A 25,451-nucleotide genomic window follows, 5' to 3' on the forward strand; every position below is an offset into this window, starting at 1 on the left:
CAAACTTTACATAGATATTCTGATTCAGTGTCTTGGGCACACTGATTGTAAGTTCAGAACAAAAACACTATTGTCATTCTTTTTATAGCACAATACATTGTGCACAAATGATTGGAGACTTTCACTTGGAAAACATAAAAAGGTGAAAAAGTTATATGATGTTTATACGAGTATGCCTGTAACGCCACCAGGACAACAGGCCTTCATGGACAGGTCAAGAATCCCACAGTAACAACAAATGGGACTTGAAAATGTCGCAAACTGGCGACTCTGCAGATTGTCTCAGTGTACCACAGCTATACACCTGTACTGTATCTGAGATGCTTATCTAAGGTGCTTATATAAAGTGATATCTTGTGATTAAAAAAATGAATGACACTGTATCTTGGTGACATGTGACAACTAATGTCTCATATCATACCCGTAAATTTCTGCTAATGTTAAAGTTATATCCAGAGGTGTAGAATGGCTTTTGTAAAATGCAAGAATGGCAATACCACTCCAGGCGATGTAATCATTGTGCACTCCCAAAGCCAACTGAGTTCACTTCAGTATTCATTACCTATTGAATTGAATTGAATTGAATTGAATTGAATGCCTTTATTGTCATTCAGACCTTATGGTCTGAACGAAATTTCGTGCCTGCAGTCATACATACATCATACAATAATAACAACAATAAACACAAATTAACACCACCACAGTGAGTCCTCCAAGCACCTCACTGTGGTGGAGGCAAAAATCATAGGGCTGCAGTCTTTTCCCTCCTCTTCTCCCTCTGCGCTGAGGCGAGTCCCCACTGGGCGATGGTACAAACTGTCCCGCGGCTCACCGAACCCCGCAGCGGGCTGGCTCAAACACCGCGGCCCGGGGTGGTCGAAGCTGCCGCCCTCCAGTCCAACGGACGCAGCCGCTGGCCCGCGGCTCAACCCCGGACCCAGGTCACCGCCGCCAGAACGCCGTCCCCGCCACCGGAGCACCGTTCCTGCCCCGAGCCGGATCGCCCTCACGTGAGTGCCTTTCCTCCCTCGGGCTGGGCCACTCCGACGGGAGTGCCGTTCCTCCCTCGGGCTGGGCCACTCCGACGGGAGCGCCGTACCTCCCTCGAGCTGGGCCACTCCGACGGGAGTGCCGTTCCACCCTCGGGCTGGGCCACTCCGACGGGAGTGCCGTTCCTCCCTCGGGCTGGGCCACTCCAACGGGAGTGCCACAGCCCCTCACAGGAGAGTCTCGGCCCCTCGCCAGGCCGTCCTCACGGGAGCGCAGTTCCAGCCCCGAGCTGGGCCGCCCTCACGGGAGCGAGCCCAGGGCAAGTCCTGACAGGCTGCCTCCGGAGTCCCGAGGTCGCCAGCTCCGCCATTAGGCCTCAGCGCAGACGGAGGCAGAGAGGGGGGATACGACGAAAAAGTCGTATTCCCCCCAAGGGAGAGACAGCAAACCCCGTTTCAACCCCCCCCCACATAAACACAACCTAAAAACCAAAAACACAACTAGACAAAACGAAAAAAACGACACAAAAAAGTAAAGACAAACAGACTGCAGGCGAGCCGCAGACGTTCCCAGCGCCGCCACTTCCTATATCCTTTGGGTCAAATTGAACAGATGTTACGTTGTTCATTTTGTTCTGGCAATTTCAATTAAAAAATTTTTTTGATAATTGTGGCTTAATAGGGATGAATAAGGGCCGGAGCTCACAGTGTGCAAAGAATGGTAATTCAGAGTAAGATTGGGATTGGGTTTAAAGAGGACACATTTTGATTGATTGTAGTCATTTAGAAAATTGATTTTTGATCCAATTTGTGATGGTAACATGACTCCTTTTAACCCAGCTCACATTTTTAGTAGAAGATCTTCTGGAGTAGATCAAAAACCCAGAAGGGTCCTAACCCAAGGTATTGCCTGTCCATTCCCTCCTTAGATGATGCCTGACCCACGAAGTTCCTCCAGCTCTTAGTATTTTACTCAGATCATAAACCCATTCTGGTTCATTGGCTGGGCATGGCTGGACCAAGTAGCTGCCAATCACTGCTACCTACTCATTGCCTGTATCACATGACCCCCGCCAATTATTTTCTCACCAACTTTACATAGATATTCTGATTCAGTGTCTTGGGCACACTGATTGTAAGTTCAGAACAAAAACACTACTGTCATTCTTTTTATAGCACAATACATTGTGCACAAATGATTGGAGACTTTCACTTGGAAAACATAAAAAGTTGAAAAAGTTATATGATGTTTATACGAGTATGCCTGTAACGCCACCAGGACAACAGGCCTTCATGGTCAGGTCAAGAATCCCACAGTAACAACAAATGGGACTTGAAAATGTCGCAAACTGGCGACTCTGCAGATTATCTCAGTGTACCACAGCTATACACCTGTACTGTATCTGAGATGCTTATCTAAGATGTGCTTATATAAAGTGATATCTTGTGATAAAAAAAATGAATGACACTGTATCTTGGTGACATGTGATAACTAATGTCCCATATCATACCCGTAAATTTCTACTAATGTTAAAGTTATATCCTGAGGTGTAGAATGGCTTTTGTAAAATGCAAGAATGGCAATACCACTCCAGGCGATGTAATCATTGTGCACTCCCAAAGCCAACTGAGTTCACTTCAGTATTCATTACCTATTGAATTGAATTGAATTGAAGTGAATGCCTTTATTGTCATTCAGACCTTACGGTCTGAATGAAATTTCGTGCCTGCAGTCATACATACATCATACAATAATAACAACAATAAACACAAATTAACACCAGCACAGTGAGTCCTCCAAGCACCTCACTGTGGTGGAGGCAAAAATCATAGGGCTGCAGTCTCTTCCCTCCTCTTCTCCCTCTGCGCTGAGGCGAGTCCCCACTGGGCGATGGTACAAACAGTCCCGCGGCTCACCGAACCCCGCAACGGGCTGGCTCAAACACCGCGGCCCGGGGTGGTCGAAGCTGCCGCCCTCCAGTCCAACGGACGCAGCCGCTGGCCCGCGGCTCAACCCCGGACCCAGGTCACCGCCGCCAGAACGCCGTCCCCGCCACCGGAGCACCGTTCCTGCCCCGAGCCGGATCGCCCTCACGTGAGTGCCTTTCCTCCCTCGGGCTGGGCCACTCCGACGGGAGTGCCGTTCCTCCCTCGGGCTGGGCCACTCCGACGGGAGCGCCGTACCTCCCTCGAGCTGGGCCACTCCGACGGGAGTGCCGTTCCACCCTCGGGCTGGGCCACTCCGACGGGAGTGCCGTTCCTCCCTCGGGCTGGGCCACTCCAACGGGAGTGCCACAGCCCCTCACAGGAGAGTCTCGGCCCCTCGCCAGGCCGTCCTCACGGGAGGGCAGTTCCAGCCCCGAGCTGGGCCGCCCTCACGGGAGCGAGCCCAGGGCAAGTCCTGACAGGCTGCCTCCGGAGTCCCGAGGTCGCCAGCTCCGCCATTAGGCCTCAGCGCAGACGGAGGCAGAGAGGGGGGATACGACGAAAAAGTCGTATTCCCCCCAAGGGAGAGACAGCAAACCCCGTTTCAACCCCCCCCCACATAAACACAACCTAAAAACCAAAAACACAACTAGACAAAACGAAAAAAACGACACAAAAAAGTAAAGACAAACAGACTGCAGGCGAGCCGCAGACGTTCCCAGCGCCGCCACTTCCTATATCATTTGGGTCAAATTGAACAGATGTTACGTTGTTCATTTTGTTCTGGCAATTTCAATTAAAAAAATTTTTTGATAATTGTGGCTTAATAGGGATGAATAAGGGCCGGAGCTCACAGTGTGCAAAGAATGGTAATTCAGAGTAAGATTGGGATTGGGTTTAAAGAGGACACATTTTGATTGATTGTAGTCATTTAGAAAATTGATTTTTGATCCAATTTGTGATGGTAACATGACTCCTTTTAACCCAGCTCACATTTTTAGTAGAAGATCTTCTGGAGTAGATCAAAAACCCAGAAGGGTCCTAACCCAAGGTATTGCCTGTCCATTCCCTCCTTAGATGATGCCTGACCCACGAAGTTCCTCCAGCTCTTAGTATTTTACTCAGATCATAAACCCATTCTGGTTCATTGGCTGGGCATGGCTGGACCAAGTAGCTGCCAATCACTGCTACCTACTCATTGCCTGTATCACATGACCCCCGCCAATTATTTTCTCACCAACTTTACATAGATATTCTGATTCAGTGTCTTGGGCACACTGATTGTAAGTTCAGAACAAAAACACTACTGTCATTCTTTTTATAGCACAATACATTGTGCACAAATGATTGGAGACTTTCACTTGGAAAACATAAAAAGTTGAAAAAGTTATATGATGTTTATACGAGTATGCCTGTAACGCCACCAGGACAACAGGCCTTCATGGTCAGGTCAAGAATCCCACAGTAACAACAAATGGGACTTGAAAATGTCGCAAACTGGCGACTCTGCAGATTATCTCAGTGTACCACAGCTATACACCTGTACTGTATCTGAGATGCTTATCTAAGATGTGCTTATATAAAGTGATATCTTGTGATAAAAAAAATGAATGACACTGTATCTTGGTGACATGTGACAACTAATGTCCCATATCATACCCGTAAATTTCTACTAATGTTAAAGTTATATCCTGAGGTGTAGAATGGCTTTTGTAAAATGCAAGAATGGCAATACCACTCCAGGCGATGTAATCATTGTGCACTCCCAAAGCCAACTGAGTTCACTTCAGTATTCATTACCTATTGAATTGAATTGAATTGAATTGAATGCCTTTATTGTCATTCAGACCTTACGGTCTGAATGAAATTTCGTGCCTGCAGTCATACATACATCATACAATAATAACAACAATAAACACAAATTAACACCAGCACAGTGAGTCCTCCAAGCACCTCACTGTGGTGGAGGCAAAAATCATAGGGCTGCAGTCTCTTCCCTCCTCTTCTCCCTCTGCGCTGAGGCGAGTCCCCACTGGGCGATGGTACAAACAGTCCCGCGGCTCACCGAACCCCGCAACGGGCTGGCTCAAACACCGCGGCCCGGGGTGGTCGAAGCTGCCGCCCTCCAGTCCAACGGACGCAGCCGCTGGCCCGCGGCTCAACCCCGGACCCAGGTCACCGCCGCCAGAACGCCGTCCCAGCCACCGGAGCACCGTTCCAGCCCCGAGCCGGATCGCCCTCACGTGAGTGCCGTTCCTCCCTCGGGCTGGGCCACTCCGATGGGAGTGCCGTTCCTCCCTCGGGCTGGGCCACTCCGACGGGAGCGCCGTACCTCCCTCGAGCTGGGCCACTCCGACGGGAGTGCCGTTCCACCCTCGGGCTGGGCCACTCCGACGGGAGTGCCACAGCCCCTCACGGGAGAGTCTCGGCCCCTCGCCAGGCCGTCCTCACGGGAGCGCAGTTCCAGCCCCGAGCTGGGCCGCCCTCACGGGATCGAGCCCAGGGCAAGTCCTGACAGGCTGCCTCCGGAGTCCCGAGGTCGCCAGCTCCGCCATTAGGCCTCAGCGCAGACGGAGGCAGAGAGGGGGGATACGACGAAAAAGTCGTATTCCCCCCAAGGGAGAGACAGCAAACCCCGTTTCAACCCCCCACCCCCCCCCCCACATAAACACAACCTAAAAACCAAAAACACAACTAGACAAAACGAAAAAAACGACACAAAAAAGTAAAGACAAACGGACTGCAGGCGAGCCGCAGACGTTCCCAGCGCCGCCACTTCCTATATCATTTGGGTCAAATTGAACAGATGTTACGTTGTTCATTTTGTTCTGGCAATTTCAATTAAAAAAAATTTTTGATAATTGTGGCTTAATAGGGATGAATAAGGGCCGGAGCTCACAGTGTGCAAAGAATGGTAGTTCAGAGTAAGATTGGGATTGGGTCTAAAGAGGACACATTTTGATTGATTGTAGTCATTTAGAAAATTGATTTTTGATCCAATTTGTGATGGTAACATGACTCCTTTTAACCCAGCTCACATTTTTAGTAGAAGATCTTCTGGAGTAGATCAAAAACCCAGAAGGGTCCTAACCCAAGGTATTGCCTGTCCATTCCCTCCTTAGATGATGCCTGACCCACGAAGTTCCTCCAGCTCTTAGTATTTACTCAGATCATAAACCCATTCTGGTTCATTGGCTGGGCATGGCTGGACCAAGTAGCTGCCAATCACTGCTACCTACTCATTGCCTGTATCACATGACCCCCGCCAATTATTTTCTCACCAACTTTACATAGATATTCTGATTCAGTGTCTTGGGCACACTGATTGTAAGTTCAGAACAAAAACACTACTGTCATTCTTTTTATAGCACAATACATTGTGCACAAATGATTGGAGACTTTCACTTGGAAAACATAAAAAGTTGAAAAAGTTATATGATGTTTATACGAGTATGCCTGTAACGCCACCAGGACAACAGGCCTTCATGGTCAGGTCAAGAATCCCACAGTAACAACAAATGGGACTTGAAAATGTCGCAAACTGGCGACTCTGCAGATTATCTCAGTGTACCACAGCTATACACCTGTACTGTATCTGAGATGCTTATCTAAGATGTGCTTATATAAAGTGATATCTTGTGATAAAAAAAATGAATGACACTGTATCTTGGTGACATGTGACAACTAATGTCCCATATCATACCCGTAAATTTCTACTAATGTTAAAGTTATATCCTGAGGTGTAGAATGGCTTTTGTAAAATGCAAGAATGGCAATACCACTCCAGGCGATGTAATCATTGTGCACTCCCAAAGCCAACTGAGTTCACTTCAGTATTCATTACCTATTGAATTGAATTGAATTGAATTGAATGCCTTTATTGTCATTCAGACCTTACGGTCTGAATGAAATTTCGTGCCTGCAGTCATACATACATCATACAATAATAACAACAATAAACACAAATTAACACCAGCACAGTGAGTCCTCCAAGCACCTCACTGTGGTGGAGGCAAAAATCATAGGGCTGCAGTCTCTTCCCTCCTCTTCTCCCTCTGCGCTGAGGCGAGTCCCCACTGGGCGATGGTACAAACAGTCCCGCGGCTCACCGAACCCCGCAACGGGCTGGCTCAAACACCGCGGCCCGGGGTGGTCGAAGCTGCCGCCCTCCAGTCCAACGGACGCAGCCGCTGGCCCGCGGCTCAACCCCGGACCCAGGTCACCGCCGCCAGAACGCCGTCCCAGCCACCGGAGCACCGTTCCAGCCCCGAGCCGGATCGCCCTCACGTGAGTGCCGTTCCTCCCTCGGGCTGGGCCACTCCGATGGGAGTGCCGTTCCTCCCTCGGGCTGGGCCACTCCGACGGGAGCGCCGTACCTCCCTCGAGCTGGGCCACTCCGACGGGAGTGCCGTTCCACCCTCGGGCTGGGCCACTCCGACGGGAGTGCCACAGCCCCTCACGGGAGAGTCTCGGCCCCTCGCCAGGCCGTCCTCACGGGAGCGCAGTTCCAGCCCCGAGCTGGGCCGCCCTCACGGGATCGAGCCCAGGGCAAGTCCTGACAGGCTGCCTCCGGAGTCCCGAGGTCGCCAGCTCCGCCATTAGGCCTCAGCGCAGACGGAGGCAGAGAGGGGGGATACGACGAAAAAGTCGTATTCCCCCCAAGGGAGAGACAGCAAACCCCGTTTCAACCCCCCACCCCCCCCCCCACATAAACACAACCTAAAAACCAAAAACACAACTAGACAAAACGAAAAAAACGACACAAAAAAGTAAAGACAAACGGACTGCAGGCGAGCCGCAGACGTTCCCAGCGCCGCCACTTCCTATATCATTTGGGTCAAATTGAACAGATGTTACGTTGTTCATTTTGTTCTGGCAATTTCAATTAAAAAAAATTTTTGATAATTGTGGCTTAATAGGGATGAATAAGGGCCGGAGCTCACAGTGTGCAAAGAATGGTAGTTCAGAGTAAGATTGGGATTGGGTCTAAAGAGGACACATTTTGATTGATTGTAGTCATTTAGAAAATTGATTTTTGATCCAATTTGTGATGGTAACATGACTCCTTTTAACCCAGCTCACATTTTTAGTAGAAGATCTTCTGGAGTAGATCAAAAACCCAGAAGGGTCCTAACCCAAGGTATTGCCTGTCCATTCCCTCCTTAGATGATGCCTGACCCACGAAGTTCCTCCAGCTCTTAGTATTTTACTCAGATCATAAACCCATTCTGGTTCATTGGCTGGGCATGGCTGGACCAAGTAGCTGCCAATCACTGCTACCTACTCATTGCCTGTATCACATTCTTCCTGTGCTTTTCCATAGCTGCCTTTATCCACAGGCCTAATGGCCATGTATCACACTTGGTGTTCACTGCCACAGGGGCTGAGTAGAAGGTCGCAGACTCTGAATGTTCTCCTTATGATTCCACCTGGAACAGACCCAAACAAGCAATGCCAAGATCTGTAACCGATCCCGAGAGATCACTGACCCTCAGTCTTGTGAAATTGCATAGATTGGGTGATTCCTAATACTGTTCTTGACTAAAGCATCTGAGTTAATCATACAAGCATGTCAGCATTCCCTTTAATCCTCGGATCCCACTTTGAGTCGCTATTTTGGAATTTCCTCTATGCTTGGTCTAGTTGGATTACTGGAGCATCTTGTCTCCAAGGCTGACCTTGTGAAGGAAACACATGTCATGTTTCCTCCCAGAAATCCAGTTAATAAAGGCAAGCATTCTGAAAATCAAATGTCTTGTTATTGTGAAAACGTTGCATCTCACATATTCATTGACAACTTCTTAAAATTTCCATAAGTCACAGAAAATTTCCATATGGCCCTTTTTCTTATATGGCACAGAAAACGTACTGTTTTGTTGAGAATATATGAAAGGTAATAAGCCACCTATTAGTACTTTTCCCAATAAATCAGTAATACCTCAAATGATGGCGATGGGGATGGAGTTTCCAGAGGTTAATTTGCATATTCTCCAGAAATGGACATGGATGACATTGGTTAATTCCGCCACATTGTTTGGTATCTTCATATTTGCATGAGCATAAATTTGATTTTTATGTACAGGAAATGCTAGTCATGGTGTGCAATGGTACAACATTGCAGAGTTGGGCCAAAATCAATACCTCTATTGACCACACAACCAGCGCATGCAGAAATCTTAAAGTTGGGAAAAAGTCCTAAGGATTTGACACGTGAACACTGAATGAACACCACATTCTTGTTGAGTTCTGCAACTTAAAATGTATGAATGTACAAAGATTTTCCCTCATTTGAAGACCAAGCATGGACATCAGCCACAGGATTTGCCATCATGTTTAACACTGAGTTTTCACTGTTCAATTGTAATCATGCTGTCTTTCTGCTGACAGGTTAGCTTTTCACTGTACCTTGGTATACGTGGCAATAAACTAAACTAAACTATTCCCTAAGTTAAAAACATGGGAGTTATTTTTCCTCCAGGGCATATTGACTGATGTAGCAGGTCACGTTGCACTTCTGTTGTTATCTTGAGCTAAACAAGCTTTCCTGGGTCAAAGGTTATTTTCTTGCACAGTCGATTCTCAGTGGGATTCCTGCTAAAAAACGAGAGCCAACAGCTCCAAAAAAGCAATAGCAGATGAAGGAACATCCACAGGACGTCCGGCAAGAGGAGCCAGGTTCTGGTGCCATTTTAAAATCCCAATCTGCGCTCTACTGTATGTCTTATGAGTGGCGCTTGATCCAGGCGAGGCCCAGGCTGTTGAAGAGCCTTCAGCCATTCTCTTCCTTGGACATTCGGATCGTCCAGCAAGCCAATGTCCCTCTCCTCGCTCATGCACTTTCATTCCCCTGGGGTGCCTCCCGCAGTACACCTCGAGGGTGCGGAATGCAAGACCGCGGCTCCCTCTCCTACCAGCCTTGCTCCCCGTATCCATCATCACAGGCTCCTTCCTCTCCAGTCTCTGGACTTCAGAGGACAAGCAGGGGCCGACTTGGTGGCTTCCCCCCACAAGTCTTTATGCTTCTGGCTACGTGGCCCACTGGGTCTTTGCGCGGATAGCTTTGTGCTATATTATTATCTAAATGGTGGCCGACTAGGAAAAGGGGAGATGCAGCGAGACCTGGGTGTCATGGTACACCAGTCATTGAAAGTGGGCATGCAGGTGCAGCAGGCAGTGAAGAAAGCGAATGGTATGTTAGCTTTCATAGCAAAAGGATTTGAGTCTACTGCAGTTGTACAGGGTCTTGGTGAGACCACACCTGGAGTATTGCGTACAGTTTTGGTCTCCAAATCTGAGGAAGGACATTATTGCCATAGAGGGAGTGCAGAGAAGGTTCACCAGACTGATTCCTGGGATGTCAGGACTGTCTTATGAAGAAAGACTGGATAGACTTGGTTTATACTCTCTAGAATTTAGGAGATTGAGAGGGGATCTTATAGAAACTTACAAAATTCTTAAGGGGTTGGACAGGCTAGATGCAGGAAGATTGCTCCCGATGTTGGGGAAGTCCAGGACAAGGGGTCACAGCTTAAGGATAAGGGGGAAATCCTTTAAAACCGAGATGAGAATAACTTTTTTCACACAGAGAGTGGTGAATCTCTGGAACTCTCTGCCACAGAGGGTAGTCGAGGCCAGTTCATTGGCTATATTTAAGAGGGAGTTAGATGTGGCCCTTGTGGCTAAGGGGATCAGAGGGTATGGAGAGAAGGCAGGTACGGGATACTGAGTTGGATGATCAGCCATGATCATATTGAATGGCGGTGCAGGCTCGAAGGGCCGAATGGCCTACTCCTGCACCTAATTTCTATGTTTCTATGTCTATGTTTCTATATATTGACCATCTATCTTAATTCCGGATAACAACTGAGGGACATCCAATGATCCCTTTTCATTATACAGTATATTTTAGTTTCTTTCTTAATTTTCAGCAATTTATTTTCATGCTGGAAACATGCAATTAAAATGTTTTAGATTAGACCTGATGTTGGTACATCCATTTTATTGTGTTTAGGAAAATGCATAGTGTTCATGTAATACACTTCTGTTCAAGTATTCAGAGCATGCAGTGCTAAATGACACAACTTCACATTCCAACTAATGCTCTGCCCTAAAGTTCCACAGCTGAGCATATATTAAGTAGCAGGAAGTAATCTCCTGCAATGTTATTTACATATTTAAATAAACATGCATAAATATAAAACATCACATACATTTCTTTATTGCAATTATGGGGAATAAAAGTTAATCAAAACTCATAACTAAATCTTCTGTTCTTCTCCCCTACTCCCAATTCCGACATCCACTATAAACCCACTGACTCCCATGGTTATCTAGACTACATTTCTTCCCACCCTGCTTCCTGTAAGGACTCCATCCCCTACTCCCAATTCCTCCGTCTACACCACATCTGCTCCCAGGGTGAGGCGTTCCACACCAGGGCATCGGAAATAATAATAATAATAATAATAATAATACATTTTATTTGTGGGCGCCTTTCAAAGTCTCAAGGACACCTTACAGAGATTAACAAGAGAGAAAAAACATATAGTCGGAGTAAAATAAATAATAAGGACATCACGAATACACAAATTAAAGACAGAAATCGCTCCAAAGACAAAAAAATCAAAAACACAATGTGAAGAGAGAGCAGCGGCAGCTAAAGCGCGCCAGCGTCCACTCTCCCTTCCGACAGCCATCTTGGACACAGACTAACATATTAACTTACACACAAAAAAAATCATCCCCCCACAATGATTGCCACTGTGGGGGAAGGCACAATGTCCAGTCTCCATCTCCAGTTCTCCCAATGTCCTCATTCTTCAGGGAACGGGAGTTCCCCTCCCCTACTATAGATGAGGCTCGCACCAGGGTCTCTTCCATACCCTGTAACACTGCTCTCTCTCCCCATCCCCTACTCGTAACAAGGGCAGAATCCCCCTAGTCCGCACCTTTCACCCCACTAGCCGTCACATACAACAAATAGTCCTCCGTCATTTTTTCCACCTCCAACGTGACCCCACCACTCGCCACATCTTCCCATCTCCCCCCCTGTCTGCTTTCTGCAAAGACCGCTCCGTCCGTAACTCCCTGGTCAATTCTTCCCTTCCCTCCCACACCACCCCCTCCCCGGGCACTTTCCCTTGCAACCGCAAGAGATGCTACACTTGTCGCTTTACCTCCCCCTTCAACTCCATTCAAGGACCCAAGCAGTCGTTCCAGGTGCGACAGAGGTTCACCTGTATCTCCTCCAACCTCATCTATTGCATCCGTTGCTCTAGATGTCAGCTGATCTACATTGGTGAGACCAAGCGTAGGCTTGGCGATCGTTTCGCCGAACACCTCCGCTCGGTCCGCATTAACCAACCTGATTTCCCGGTGGCTTAGCACTTCAACTACCCCTCCCATTCCGAATCCGACCTTTCTGTCCTGGGCCTCCTCCATGGCCAGAGTGAGCAGCACCTCATATTCTGCTTGGCAGTTTGCACCCTAGCGGCATAAACATTGACTTCTCCAATTTCCGGTAGCCCTTGCTGTCTCAACTATACATTGGATATGGTCTTCTTCCATAAACTACTTCTCCCTCATGGTAATTTATATCATGTAGGTGAGTCTCTTATATTCCTTTCCTGTGCTCCCATCGATTTCTTTGCAATCAGTCAGTTGCGGTAGGTAATTAAAGCTAGAATTTCATTATTTTCATTATTATTTTCATTTAACACAGTCTTTACGTCACAGTATGTATCCACTTAGTGGAGTCAGGGGATATGGGGAGAAGGCAGGAACGGGGTACTGATTGGGGATGATCAGCCATGATCACATTGAATCGCGGTGTTGGCTGGAAGGTGCTGCACCTATTGTCTATTGTCTATTGTCACTTCCCAGAAAAACTGCTGCTTTCTTGGGTTTGTGGGGATGGGAACAACGAAGCTGGTGATCTTCACAAATTATCTGTCATTCATGAACGACGTGTGTGTTAGACGGAAATACAACTGTAGGCTGGAACACAATCATATCTAAACTTAATACTGGTAGTTTAAGAAATGAATGATTTGTTTATGAGTTGTGTTTGTCACTGGCAATATCGGCACTTATTGGCTATAACCCCTATTGACTACATATAACTTCATTATATCTCTTCAGCTACATTATATTTCTTCAGCTACCAAAATCCATATTTAATTTAGCATTATTGTTTTTTTTTTCATTTAGCCTTAAATTATTAAGACCCTATATTTTTTTTTTAAGTAGAATGTTTGTTCCTTAGGAACAAATTTTTTTTTTTTCTCACCTTAAATTTCATTTTGAAAATGTTCTACTAACTCGTTATCATTTTACCTATTTACACATCTGCTCAGTTTACCATGGACACTCTCTGAAATCAGACTTACCCAAATTTAGAATATCAGCAGCTGTTTCCGGTTTCCCTTTCAAATATTCAATCAGACATTTTGATCTCTATCACATAAACATTCACAGACCGCGAGTGTACAATCAAGTCCTGATCGTGCTATGTGACTGCATCTGATCTGGCCTGCTCTTTGTTGGTTCTGAGCCATTTTATCACAAAAAGCTACTTTCAATACATTCCAGATAAACAATATACTTCAGACTGAGCTAATTTGCTTTCTCAAACTATGCTAAACTTGAAATTTCCATGAAAAGAACTGTTTTTTGCGATCTACATAACCCTGCGACCTGCACAACCCTAACCACAATTATATCTATAGGGGTATAGGGGTATAGGGGTAACATGAGGGGGAACTTCTTTACTCAGAGAGTGGTGGCTGTGTGGAATGAGCTTCCAGGGAAGGTGGTGGAGGCAGGTTAGTTTTTATCATTTAAAAATAAATTGGATAGTTATATGGACGGGAAAGGAATGGAGGGTTATGGTCTGAGCGCAGGTAGATGGGACTAGGGGAGAATACGTGTTCGGCACGGACTAGAAGGGTCGAGATGGCCTGTTTCCGTGCTGTAATTGTTATATGGTTATATGGTTATATATCGCAACAATTTCTACGGTGGACTTTGCTGAGGTTGGATTATGGAACTTGGTTTGCATTATTATGGTCTGAGCACATATTGTTACAGAAAATGCATTGTATTATTTTATATTTATTTCTTGTGTTGTAGTGTTCATGTAAAGTTGCAGTAAGAGTGTAATTGTTCCATTCCTGATGCAGATGACAATTTTAATCAGTCATGACTCTCTCCAGACTCTCTCTATGCTAGACCTAATTTCTGTAACAAATGTTACAGAATTGTGTAAGTAGGCCAGTTTAGATTTAGTAATGGGTAAATAAGAAGAATATTAATGAACCCAATCCAAATAAAGGTTTAACGGACTAATTTGAATCTAAACAACACCTCCACTGAATTTTAAGTGTGTGCTAAAAATATGGGCAATAATAGAATATTCTAAATAATTTTAGAGCGGCACAACAGGGAGTTGTTGCCTTTACAGCGCCAGATATCTGGGTTCAAGTCAAGTCAAGTCAAGTTTATTCGTCGCATACGCATACGAGATGTGCAGTGAAATGAAAAGTGGCAATGCTTGCGGACTTTGTGCAAAAAACAAACAAACAAACAAACTACAAACAGAATGGAACAGAATGGTTCAATACTGACTATGGGTGTTGGCTGTATGGAGTTTGTACTTTCTCCTCGTGACCACGTGGGTTTTCTCCAGTTTCCAGTTTAATTGGCTTCTTTAAATTGCCCCTAGTGTGTAGGATAGAATGTGTGTATGATAGGAGAGAGGTATGGGTGATCATTGGTTGGCATAGACTAGGGGGGTCAAAGGACATGTTTCAAAGCTGTATCTCTGAACTAAACTAAACTAAACTAAACTAAACAAAATTCTTGTTTTGTTTTGAAAGAAAATTTGAAACAGGTATTTGCAAAAAATGTATTTTTCTGTGCATTAATGAAATTAGGTGGAATTGCCTGATAATATTCCCGTTTTAAACTATTGATTTAGCACTTATTATTTTGAGATTTCTAGATTGTCAACACATGCAATGGCGACATCAGCCAAATTACATTGAAACTGCTAAATCCCCCTTAGGTTATACAACCTCACAGAAGTTAAAATCAAAATAAAAGAATACATAGAAACATAGAAACATAGAAAATAGGTGCAGGAGTAGGCCATTCGGCCCGTCGAGCCTGCACCGCCATTCAATATGATCATGGCTGATCATTCAACTCAGTATCCCGTACCTGCCTTCTCTCCATACCCCCTGATCCCTTTAGCCACAAGTTCCACATCTAACTCCCTCTTAAATATAGCCAATGATCTGGCCTCAACTACCTTCTGTGGCAGAGAGTTCCAGAGATTCACCACTCTCTGTGTGAAAAAAGTTTTTCTCATCTCGGTCCTAAAGGATTTCCCCTCTATCCTTAAACTGTGACCCCTTGTCCTGGACTTCCCCAACATCGGGAACAATCTTCCTGCATCTAGCCTGTCCAACCCCTTAAGAATGTTGTAAGTTTCTATAAGATCCCCCCTCAATCTCCTAAATTCTAGCGAGTACAAGCCGAGTCTATCCAGTCTTTCTTCATATGAAAGTCCTGACATCCCAGGAATCAGTCTGGTGAACCTTCTCTGCACTCCCTCTATGGCAATAATGTCCTTCCTCAGATTAGGAGACCAAAACTGTACGCAATACTCCAGGTGTGGTGTCACCAAGACCCTGTACAACAGCAGTAGAACCTCCCTGCTCCTATACTCAAATCTGTTGATGCTATTGCGAGGGATACTGTGATAAGGAAACTCCCTTCATAACAAAACATTTAATACCTGCCAACATCACCACACCTTCCACCCCACTGTAAAAAGATATTCATTCCCAGACAGAGAAATAGGGTTGCATGGCACAGAAACAAATCCTTAGCCCATCAAATGCATGCTGTATCATGCACCCATTTAAACCAATCGTATATTAATCATGTATTATTCTCCTCACATTCCTATCAACTCCCTCACAGATTCTACCACTCACCAACACCAACAAGGGGCAATTTACAGTGGGCCGTGGACTTACCAACCCATATATCTTTGAAATATGGAAGGAAACCAGAGAACTCAGAAAAAAACCGACATGGTCGCGTGAAAAATGTGCAAAATCCACACAGACAGCAACAAAAGTCAGGTTTAATTTCAGGGTCCTGAAACACTGGGACAGCGCCAGAGACCCGGGTTCGATCCTGACTACAGGTACTGTCTGTACGGCGTTTGTACGTTCTCCCTGTGACCTGCTTGGGTTTTCTACGGGATCTCCAATTTCCTCCCACATTCCAAAGACGTACAGGTTTGTAGGTTAATTGGCTTTGGCAAAAAATTGAAATTTGCTCCTAGTGCCTAGGATAGTGTTAGTGTGTGGGGATCGCTGGCCGGCTCGGACTCGGTGGGCCGAAGGGCCTGTTTCCGCGCTGTATCTCTAAACTAAACTAAACCCATAATACTATCAACATTTGAAGTTTGAATTTTACTACAATCTATTGGAATTTATGGTCAAAGACATGTTATGATTCATTGTAGTGTAATTTACAAGCAAGTCTTGATGTATTGTCATAGTTTATACCTTAAGAGATAATCAATAAATATTGCACTTTGCATTACTATATTAATGAATTGTCTATTACAAGCCAATTGACATTATGGATGCATATCTAAAGAATTAAGATCTCAAATGTAGGAAATGTGTTTTTTTCCACATCCATTTGATTCAAGAATTACGCTTGGGTAACTATCCATGTCACGTCACTACTTAAAGACGGTGACGGGTGATCTGGGAAATTATAAATAAAATAAGACTAATTATTAGACACAACACGGGTTTTGTAGGAGTAAGGTATGCTAACGCTAAATTAATTGATTTTTTTTTAATAGATAGTGATACGACTGAATTTGGGAATGCTCATGAATGTATTTGTAGAAACTTCCAGAAGACAATTGATGAGTGATGAATCTGTGGAATTCATTGCCACAGATGGCTGTGGAGGCCATGTCATTGAGTATTTTAAAACATAGTTTGATAGGTGAGCAAAGATTATGGGGACATTTGCGGAAGAACGGGATTGAGAGGGAAAAATAGATCCGCCACGATTGAATGGTGGAGCAAAGACGTTTGGCCGAATGGACTAATTCTGCTCCTATGTCTTATGATCTTATGATCTAAGTCCCTTGTGAGCAATTTTTAACTGAGCTTGACGCTCATTAAATTAGGAGCGTGGTATTGGCACACAAAGGAAAATCTCTGAAAGGCAGGATACAGAGTGTAAGGACAATGGGCCAATTTTCTAAATGGGCTAGATGTGACAAGTGGTGACCTGGAAATGGCTACAACTATTTGCCGTTTTTATAAATCCGTGAGATGATTGAACAGGAAGTGACGTAAGTAAATTAAAAACAAACTTCCCTTCCCCAGGAACTTTCCCCTCAACTGTAGGAGGTGCAACATCTGTCCTTACAACTCCTCTCTCACCGCTATTCGGGGACCCTTCCAGTGAGACAGATGTTTATACATACCTCCTCCAACCTTACCTCTTGCATTTGGTGCTCTAAACATGGGCTCCTCTACATTGGTGAGACCAAATCTAGACGAGGCAACCTCTTCCGTGAACACAGGTGCTGTGTCAACCATTTTAATTCCCCATTCCTAAATAGATCTTTCTGTCCTCCTCCACTGCCAGAGCAAGGGTACCTAATTTTCCACTTGAGTAGTCTATGAAGTAACGACATGAACAATTAATTCCCTAAATTGAGGTAACTTCCTCTTGCCCTCCCCCTCAGCTTTTCCTCCCCCTCTGCTGTACACATTTTACTCTCCTGTTCCTTTCCCCTTCTCCGCTTCCTCCATCTGCTCTTCTCACTGCCCCCCCCCCCCCCCCCCATCCTGAGTGCCCCAGCTCTTCTTCCACCCCTCTGTTCTCTTCTACCCAGCTTTCCTCCCTCTGGTTCTACATTTCACTCCCCACCTCCCTTCTTATCAGATTCCACCTTTTCACCTTCTCCGGCTCCACCCTTGGTTTCTTTCCCCACCCTTCTCCCCCCCCTCCTGACTCATCAGCCACTCAACCCCATTTCCCCCTGAATCCATCTATCACTTGCAAGCTTTTGTCCCATCCCTTCTTCTCATATCTTTCTATTGGTATCTCTCCTCTACTCCATCAGTCTGAAGTAAGGTTCCAACCCGAAACAACGTCTCTCCTTTTCCCTCTGCGGATGCTGCCCGACCCACTGACCTATAGAGTTATATATTCATAGGGGTACAGCACAGTATCAATGGGTTTGACTCACCATAACCAACAGTACATCCAGCAGTTTGATTTTTGTTCACGATTCTGGCATCTCGAGTCTCTTAACATAGAAACATAGAAAATAAGTGCAGGAGGAGGCCATTCGGCCCTTCGAGCCAGCACCGCCATTCAATGTGATCATGGCAGATCATCCCCAATCAGTACCCCGTTCCTGCCTTCTCCCCATATCCCTTGATTCTGTTAGCTATATCTAACTCACTTGACTCTCATGCTTTACCACAGAACTAAGGCTGTCTGACGTGCTCTTTCCAACATTTCCTGCTTTAATATCAGATTTCCAATAACTGTAACTTTTTCTGTATTTTCAAGCCACATATTAAGTTGACCAAAAAAATGGCATCTTTGTAAATAGAATGGAGGAAGCATTAAATTACAACAACATGTACTGATTGATGAATTGGATAGGCAAATGTGTGGCAAATGGTCTTCATTATGGCTATGTTTGATGCCATCTTCTTTGATCAAAATGACTGGATCAGTACATTACTAAACAGTGAGAATCTGGCAATGGGCCGCATGGTGGAAGAAGGATGTGCCGTAGAGCTGAACGACCAGCGAACCACTGAGAGCAACCTGATGGATGGGCCGCTGAGAACAAAGAGGAACTCAGTGGAGGGGGGGGTCGCTGAGAGCAAAGAGGGACCCGTTGGGATCGACCGAGAGCCATCTGCCGGTTGGCCGCTGAGAACCAAGAGGGTCCGGCAGGGGGCCACTGAGAACCAAGAGGGTCTCAGCAGGCCGCCTGCAGTTACGTGCAGCGACAGGCCTGGTTCACCTCTTCGAGAAGATAACCCTGTACTAAGAACTTTTGGAACTTTATCTCTGGCTGATCGTGGCGGCTCTTTGTGTACTGCCCAGGTGAAGACTGCTGTATGATTTCACTGGGTTGTAAGCAAAAACAAAGAATTTCACTGTACCTAGGTACATGTGACCATAAAGTACCATTGAATCATTGACATGGATAGTCATAAAGGTTTGGAGGAGCATGAATATTAAAATCTCATTTTCGGGTACAGAAAATAATCAAAAAAACTATTAAAATGTCTTCCTTTACTGTAAAAGAAACAGAATATATAGGCCTGGATAGACGACAGGCAAAGTATTATAAACAGCTCTGGGCACTGTATTTGATGAATAATCTATTGGCCTTAAACAAAACTTAGCATTGACTCATCGGAATCTTATCATGACTGCTTGGGTTAAATTAAATGTCTGCTTAAGTAAACAAACGTGGAGAAGAAGCAATTTTGATCCCCAAATTCTACCATGATCAATTTTGCCCCTTTGATTCTTTGATTGTTTAAATTTGGAAATGTAAAATAATTGAAAAGTTGAAAATATAGGTGAATAATAGTGAAGATACCTTTCTTGGGAAAAGTCCAATATAGGTCATGTTTAAGGAATGTAACTTCTAGAGATTGATTTGCTCATAATGTGGCCTCTGTAGACACGGATTTGTGACTTTATTCTTTGTATGCATTCCCAAGCTTCACTGCGGGTTGTAACTTGCTGCCTCCTGTCAGTTTGTTTAAGGTGCGCTATTGCAGGATAAGTGACTTCCACTTTTCCATCCTGTTGGTGAATTATATGTTAGAAAAGTACCTATTTTTCCACTTATCTCCTGTCTTTAATAATTATTCTCAGCAATAGCTGTTTTGTATCCAGAGCCAAAAATTGCAATTGCTGGCAACCTGCACCAAATCATTAGATGCTGGCAGCACTCAGCAGGTTAAGCAGCATTTATGCAGAGCAAAAAAGGAGTTCATAAGTTCCTAGTTCATAATTGATAGGAGCAGAACTAGGCCATTTGGCCCATCAAGTCTACTCTGCCATTCAATCATCTCTCCTAACCCCATTCTCCTACCTTCTCCCCATAAACTCTGGCGCCCCTCCTAATCAGGTTAAGGGTTTCGTCATGAGAACTGGAAAAGTAAGAAAACAAGGGTGTTTTAAATTGTGGGATAAAGGGGCGGTGAAAGGAACAAAAGGAATGTGTTTGATAGGATAAGATCAGAATTGTAAAGGATCAAAACGTTATAACGGATAGAGAACAGAGGATACCTGACATTATGGGAGAGGGAGAGGGAGAGGGAGAGGGAGAAGGAGAAGGAGAGGGAGAGTTTAATTTTAACTTAAACTAGACCAAGTGCAGACCCGTTGGGTCTGTTCCCCCAACGTGCGGTTGTGGGGGGGGAGGCGGCATGCATCCTCACACATTAACTACCCCCACCCCCCCACTCTCACGCTAATGGAGGGGAGGAGGGGAGAGAGAGAGAGAGGGGGGGGGAGGAGGGGGGAGGAGAGAGGGGGAGGGGGGAGGAGAGAGGGGGAGGAGAGAGGGGGAGGAGAGAGGGGGAGGATGAGAGGGGGAGGAGAGAGGGGGAGGAGAGAGGGGGAGGAGAGAGGGGGAAGAGAGAGGGGGAGAGAGAGGGGTGCTGAGAGGGGGGTGAGATGAGGGGCGGGGGAGAGGTGGGAGCAGGGAGGGAGAGGGAGGGTGGAGGGAAGGGGGTAGGGGTGTGTGGAGGGGAGGGGGGTTAGGGGAGGGTCGGTGGGGGAGGGGAAGGAGGGGGGAGTGGGAGAAAAAGAGGGGAGAGAGAGGGGGAGGGAGGGGGGAGAGGGAGGGGGGAGAGAGGGGGGGAGAGGGGGGGGAGAGGGGGGGAGAGGGGGGGGAGAGGGGGGGGAGAGGAGGGGGGGAGAGGAGGGGGGGAGAGGAGAGGGAGGGGAGGGGGTGAGAGGAGAGGGAGGGGGGAGAGGAGAGGGGGGGGAGGGGAGGAGTGGGGGAGAAGGGGGGAGAGGAGGGGGGAGAGGAGAGGAGGGGAGAGGAGGGGGGAGGAGAGGGGGGGAGAGAGGGGGTGGGGGAGAGAGGAGGGGGGGGGGGAGAGAGGAGAGGGGGGGGGGAGAGATGAGAGGGGGGGGGAGAGGAGAGGGGGGAGAGAGAGAGAAAGAGTGAGGGATAGGGAGAGAGAGAGAAGTGGGGAGAGAGAGGAGGGGAAGAGAGAGAGAGAGAGTGCCTTTTTACTTCAACCCAAACCCAAACAACCATTTGCAGGCAGTGCTTTTTTACCTCTAACCATATTTTCATTTTCAAACCAAATTAAGGGTACTCACAGTGCTGTAGACGTTTGTTCAGTGTCATTCAGAGCTCTGATTGAGGCACACCACTTGCAGAGACTGATTGAGGCACACCACTTCCTGGTTTTATAGTCCCTCCCCCGTGCCGCCAGCGGGGGCAGCAGAGAGAATGGGGAATTTTGTAAAAACATTAATATCTCTGTCATTTTTAATCGACGGGAAAAATCCTCGGCACACATGCGGCGGAGGGGGGCTCTGAGCGAGGTGGCCAAAAATGACGGCCGTAGGTGGCGGCGTTCTCTCGGAAATCGCAGCACGGATTGCCAAAACCGGTCAAGAACAGACTTTTAGTAATATAGTTTTTGGAAAAATATATATCTGCCCCATCTCTTAAAATGTGGACTACAAACATGTCTGAGACGCTACATCTTGAAAATATGAGACTTGTCTTAGCAGGACAACCAAAGCAATTTTCGAAGACATGGATTCCATTCATTGATTCATTCCAAGGATAGTATGGTGCAACACAACTTCGAAATTAAACCGACTTACGGGTTGGGTGATGGGTGGGGAGAGATATGAAGCAGGTATATCATCACTTTTTGTTTCTCTTTCTGTTTTTGTCTTTTTATTTCTTTACCTTTTTCTCATTTCTTTTACTTACTCACTCTTCGACTACATTTATTTGGTAGTCTAGGGATTCTATTCTTACACATTCACTTTCTCTTTCATTTTCTCTCTTTCTTGCTTTTTCTCTCTTTTTCTATTTCATCTTAGCTAAAAATTAAAATTGAAGCTGTACAATAAATGTATTAAGTCATATGCCACGGTTTATACTTTTGTACACTGCTTCTAATAAAAATAAATATTAAATTTTTTTTTTTTTAAATCCCTCGGTAGTTGTCACATTTTCTTAGGTCACCTTTTTTTTGGCAGTTTCACGATGTATCCCATCTGCCCATTCTGTTGGGTGTCTTTTCCTCTTTCCAAATTCTCTCAAAAAAGCCATAGAGCATGACTGTTGATGAGTCTATATCTACTTTCAGGGCTTCAGGTGGAATATTATCAGGGCCAGCAGCCTTGCCAGTTTTCTGTTGCTTGATTGCAGCCTTTACTTCTGATTTTGTTGGTCTGTCACATTTAATTTGTAGTGGTATCGTGACTTTGGGAATGTGTGCCTGTACAGCCGGTGGTGGCCTGTTTAGGACTTCTTCAAAATGTTCTACCCATCTGTCGAGCTGCGCCTCCTGGGTTGAAAGCAGTTGACCATTCTTGTCTGTAATTGGTTTATTACTATGCAGATATGTCCCGGACAATTTCCTTGTGATGGTATATAATTCCTTCATGTTCCTTTGAGTCACCGCAATTTCTACCTCTTCGGCTGGCCTCTCCACCTGTGTTCTCTTGACTCTCCTGATGTTCTTTCACAGTTCTTTGTGGCATCTGTTGCACTCCTTTTGGGGCTAAAGTATTTTCAGCTCTTGTTCTTGAGTTGTTCCTTTAACTTTCTCCTCTGTTGGATTGTGTGGAGGGTTTCTGGTGTTATCCACTCTTTGTGCTTTTGTGTCCTTCTCCCTAGGGTCTCCTCACAGGTTGAGCTCCAAGCAGCTTTTAGGTGTTCCCTCTCCTCATTTATTGTCCATCCTTCCTTTCTCCTCCGCTGTAGCTCTGTGTTTTCCCTTGAGAGTGTATTCTTGAACTTCTTCACCAATTGAGTACTACTGAGGTATTCAATGTTGTATCTAGCTCTTTGGCTTTTGGCCTGGTGGTGTCTCTTCAGCCTTAGCTTTAATTTCCCTACCAGGAGGTGGTGGCCTGAGGCTGCGTCTGCTCCTCTTCTTGTTCTGACATCTTCCATGGACCTTCTGAACTTTTTACAGATACGGATGTGATCAATTTTATTTTCTGTGACATGATCTGATGACACCCAAGTGATGGGCGTGTGAGAAGAACATGTGGCTGGAGCATAGGGAAAATAAGGAGTGAGGAATGGGATTGTTCCTGTTGGTTCCAGCATGTTTCTGATAGATCTAATGGCTTCCTTTTGTATTTTTAGGAGTTAAGAAAAATGTTTACTACTTTGCATCACAGCAGCTCAAATGACCCTTCATGAGAACATATTCAACATTTGTGATTGAAGTTCATTGACCTGAAATGTTAACGTTGTAAATAAAAGCATACAAAGTTATGAGAGGCATAGATAGGATTGGTAGCCAGAATCTTTTTCCCAGGATTGAAATATTGCAGAGTAGAGGGCATAGCTTTGAGGTGAGTGGAGCAAAGTTTAAAGGAGATGTGCAGATAAAGTACTTTACACAGAGGGTAGTGGGTGTCTGTAACACATTGCCAAGGGTGGTGGCTGTATAAGCACATGGATATGCAGGGAATGGTGAGATATGGATTATGTGCTGTCAGATACGAGTTGGTCTTGGCATTATGTTTGGCACAAACACTGTGAGCTGAAGGGCCGGTACTGTGCTGTACTGTGTTCGATGATCTGTGTTTTTCTTTCTGTACAGCTGTGGTCCGAGCTGCTAAGACTTCTCCGCCACATTCTGTGTGACATCAGAACTAGCAGCACCATATTTTTTACATGAAAGCATCCAATATGTTATTATCTAAAGATTGCATTGTTCTGTTTGTAGCTTTGAATTTACACTCTTACACAGGAAGCTCAAATTTCTTATAAAATTGTCCCCATTAACCAGGATGCATTTGCACAGGAAATATACCGGCTCTTAAGCTGTTCTTGTAACCCGCTCATGGCCTAAATGATGAAAATATGTGATCTTGAAATTCTGTCTGATAGCATTAAATTTCCATGCAGTAAGCTAACAAATTAAATTTAAATACCGTTGAGAAATTGCTTATTTGGTCTGTAGACAGCACAGTTATGTACATTTTACCTGGGCCATCTATGGTTATTGAAATACATAAAGCTGGAGATGCTGGAAATCTGAAATCAAAACACTCAGCAGGTCAGTCAACATTTATGGGGAGAGAAACAGAATTAATATTTTGGGTGAAAGATGTCTAACCTGAAATGTGAATTCTGTTTCTCTCACCATAGCTGCTAACCGGCTTGATCTGCTGAATATTTTGAGCATTTTAAAAATTATTTCATTATCATAGAAACATAGAAACATAGAAAATAGGTGCAGGAGGAGGCCATTCGGCCCTTCGAGCCAGCACCGCCATTCATCGTGATCATGGCTGATCGTCCCGTATCAATAACCTGTGCCTGCCTTCTCCCCATATCCCTTGACTCCACTAGCCCCTAGAGCTCTATCTAACTCTCTCTTAAATCCATCCAGTGACTTGGCCTCCACTGCCCTCTGCGGCAGGGAATTCCATAAATTCACAACTCTCTGGGTGAAAAAGAAATCATGACACATACCTATACAGATGCTGCTGGGATTTCACTATGGCATCAAACGACATTGAGCTTGAGTTTGAATTTAGTTTATTGTCACATGTAAAGTGAAAAACGTTTGTTGTCCGCTAACCAGTCAGTGGATAGACAATATACGATTACAATCGAGCCATCCACAATGTGCAGATACATGATAAAGGGAATAACATGAATAACATTTATAACACAAGATAAAGTCCAGTAAAGTCCCAGCAAAGATAGTCTGAGGGTCTCCAATGTGGTAGATAGTAGTTCAGGACTGCTGTCGAGTTGTTAGTAGGATGGTTCAGTTGCCTGAAAACAGCTGGGAAGAAACTGTCCCTGAATCTGGAGGTGTGCGTTTTCGCTCTTCTATACTTGCCTGATTGGAGAGGGGAGACGAGGGAATGGCTGGGATGCATTTTGATGCGCTGGAGCAACATTATAGACTTACAAAAAATGTGACTCTTGAATACCTAAGCAAGCCTTCACAGGAAAGTTGAAGCTATTGTCCAATGTTTGATCATCCTCCAGATGAAGTAGTCCTTCAATTTTTCATTATTAATGATCACCCACTTCTCATTCTTTAACAAAGTCACTAGAAACATAGAAACATAGAAAATAGGAGCAGGAGTAGGCCATTCGGCCCTTCAAGCCTGCACCGCCATTCAATATGATCATGGCTGATCATCCAACTCACTAACGAGAGTTGGTTTATTCCATAGTCAGAACTGATTTTGTTGCATATTTCT

General features: G+C 45.3%; 1 protein-coding gene across 1 annotated transcript in view; it reads left to right on the forward strand.

Moving 5' to 3' along the window:
• gask1b (golgi associated kinase 1B) overlaps positions 1–25,451 on the forward strand; it is a 65,689-nt gene that overhangs the window by 23,891 nt on the left and 16,347 nt on the right. The gene's annotated exons all lie outside the window — the stretch shown is intronic.

Source organism: Amblyraja radiata, chromosome 1, assembly GCF_010909765.2.
Source record: "Amblyraja radiata isolate CabotCenter1 chromosome 1, sAmbRad1.1.pri, whole genome shotgun sequence".
Taxonomy (NCBI): domain Eukaryota; kingdom Metazoa; phylum Chordata; class Chondrichthyes; order Rajiformes; family Rajidae; genus Amblyraja; species Amblyraja radiata.